The 2,500-nt window shown below is 55.5% G+C and overlaps 1 pseudogene across 1 annotated transcript in view; it reads right to left on the reverse strand.

Moving 5' to 3' along the window:
* Positions 1 to 1,739: 1,739 nt before the first annotated feature.
* LOC308166789 (adhesion G protein-coupled receptor B1-like) overlaps positions 1,740 to 2,500 on the reverse strand; it is a 68,637-nt pseudogene continuing 67,876 nt past the window's right edge. The window contains exon 23 of the transcript in view: positions 1,740 to 1,937. The product of the transcript in view is annotated as an adhesion G protein-coupled receptor B1-like (transcript). The remainder of the gene's footprint in view (positions 1,938 to 2,500) is intronic.

The raw sequence follows: 2,500 nt of genomic DNA on the forward strand, positions 1-2,500 counted from the left end.
TTGTCTCCTTCCTTCTTGTTGGTCTTTGCAGCCTAGAATATGACACACCCACTGTTGATGTCATAGACACACCCACTGATGATGTCATGGATACAGGGTCCGAACCAATTTATTTTCGGTCTGAACGCGCCGACCGGTTCCAGACTTGGTTCGCAAACCGGAACGGTTACTTGGCGGTGTGAAAGCCCTGTGTGTGACAGAACCAGTACCTCTGTGACAGCCGACACAGCCTGTAATACCTTCATCATATATATTTATTTATATATATATATATATATATCGATATATCCATTTCGTCTCCACAGATTTCATTATTTTAGGGGGTAATTCTTGTCATACTCTGAAACGTTACGTTTTTTGTTTTTTTTCCTTGGTCCACCCAGAGGTCAGAGTTCTCCGGGGTCGTGAAGACCATGTTGACCAAACCCAGAGGTCAGAGTTCCCCGGGGTCGTGAGTACCATGTGACCATGTTGACCAAACCGGCCAATGGGAAGGCTCCTCCTCTCCTTGGCTCCTGCTGAGGTCACTGAGGCTTTCCGACCAATGAGATCGGTCGGTCGATCGTGGCCGTGTTTGGGGGCGGGAGGGGGGGGGGGTTCTGCGGTGATAGGACAGAACTGATGATGTCACTGCGGAGTCCGACCATTTGGGAACATTTTCTGCCCTGTAGTGGCTGACAGTGATGTCATAGGTCTGCTTCCTGTCTGTGGAGGAGGGGGGGGGGAGACCCCCTTCACTGTCTGGGAGTTTTAGGGGGGGGGACCCCTATCTCTGTCTGTCTGTCTGCCTGCCTGCCTGCTTGCCTGCCTGCCTGTCTGTCTGCCTGCCTGCCTGCCTGTCTGCCTGCCTGCATGCTTGCCTGCCTGCCTGCCTGCCTGCCTGTCTGTCTCTCTGTCCCCCAGCGCGACCAGCCACAGAGACATTGGACCAGGGAGAGGGAGAGAGTGCCCCACACGCATACTTTTTAAAAATAATAACACTAGTTATAACACAATAATAGTAGTTATAACACAGTAACACTGGAACCCGGACCGTAGGCTTGTAGCGTCCCTGGTCTCTTCACAGTCACGTGAGTCCATCTGAGGAGGAGGACCGGTACACACAGTACCACACACAAACAGAGCCTCCCTGAACCTTCCAGATCCTTCCAGAATCTCCCAGAATCTTCCAGAACCTCCCAGGACCCAACATCACTGTCCTGTCTTCTCCTCTCTCCAGAGAAGGATTCTGTCAGTGGACGGTGGGCTTGAAAACGGTGATTCCAACATCAACCGAAAAAAAGAAAAACACCCCTGCTCTCTCTCCATTTCCCTCCCTCCCTCCCTCCCTCCCCCCCTCCCTCCATCGATCTCCCTCTCTTAACCCCCCAAATCTCTCATTGTCTCTCTCTCTCTCTCTCTCTCTCTCTCCATCTCCCTCCCTCCCCCCATCGATCTTCCTCTCTTACCCCCCCCATCTCCCTCTCATTCTCTCTCTCTCTCTCCACCCCTCTCTTCCTCCCCACTGGGGGCCAGTTTGGACTCGATGTCGGCGGGAGGGAGAGGCGGGGCAAGGATCGGTCACAGGGACGGGGAAGGTCGGAGGTCGGCTAGGGGGGACTGGGGTGGGCGTGGCTTCTGAAATGTGAAATTAGGGTGTGGTGGTGGTGGGGGGGAGAGGAGAGGAGGGGGGTGGGAGGGGGGGGCGGAGCTTGCAGCAGTCTGTCTGTCTCCTGGCTCCTCCCCCTGGCTCCTCCCCCTCACACCTCCGTCTGCAGGTCCATGATCTCCTGGCCGACCAATGGGATGGTAGCGCCCGCCTTCTCCCACTCCACCTGCTGCAGCTCCAGGGGGGAGGCGACCAGCGGCTCCAGATCCTTCCTCACCCACGAGGGGGGAGAGTGGGTCTTCCTAATGCCCTCCCCCCACGACCGCTTGCTGGGGGTCTGCTGCTTGTCCTGGGGGAGGGAGGGTGGGAGGAGGGGGAGGGGGTAGGGAGGGAGGGAGGGATGAGGAGGGTGGGGAGAGGGGGGGTAGGGAGGAAGGGAGACAGAAAATGTCAGCCAGGCAGATATATAAATACCATCAGATATGAAAAGAGCATCTGTGTAACAGAATATCAGTGATCTTGTGAGGTGTCATTATCAGAGAGAGAGAGATAGGGGGAGAGAGAGAGAGATAGGGAGAGAGAGGTGGGTGGGAGGAGGGAGGGAGGGAAGGAGAGGGAGGGAGAGAGAGGGAGAAAGAGAGAGAGAGAGGTGTGTGGGAGGAGGGAGGGAGGGAAGGAGAGGGAGTAAGAGAGAGAGAGAGAGATAGGGAGAGAGAGGTGGGTGGGAGGAGGGAGGGAGGGGGAAGGAGAAGGAGGGAGGGAGAGACAGAGAGAGATAGAGAGAGAGAGAGAATGAGAACTTGACAGAGGATAGAGTGATAGAAACAGTGTGATAGAAAGGAGGAGAGGAGATAGGAGGGGAGGGATGGAGGGATGGAGGGAGTCCTGTGTCCTTACGCTCATGTTGGTATT

This window comes from Nansenia antarctica (genome assembly GCF_963989245.1).
Source record: "Nansenia antarctica genome assembly, chromosome: 10".
In the NCBI taxonomy this organism is placed as follows: Eukaryota; Metazoa; Chordata; class Actinopteri; order Argentiniformes; family Microstomatidae; genus Nansenia; species Nansenia antarctica.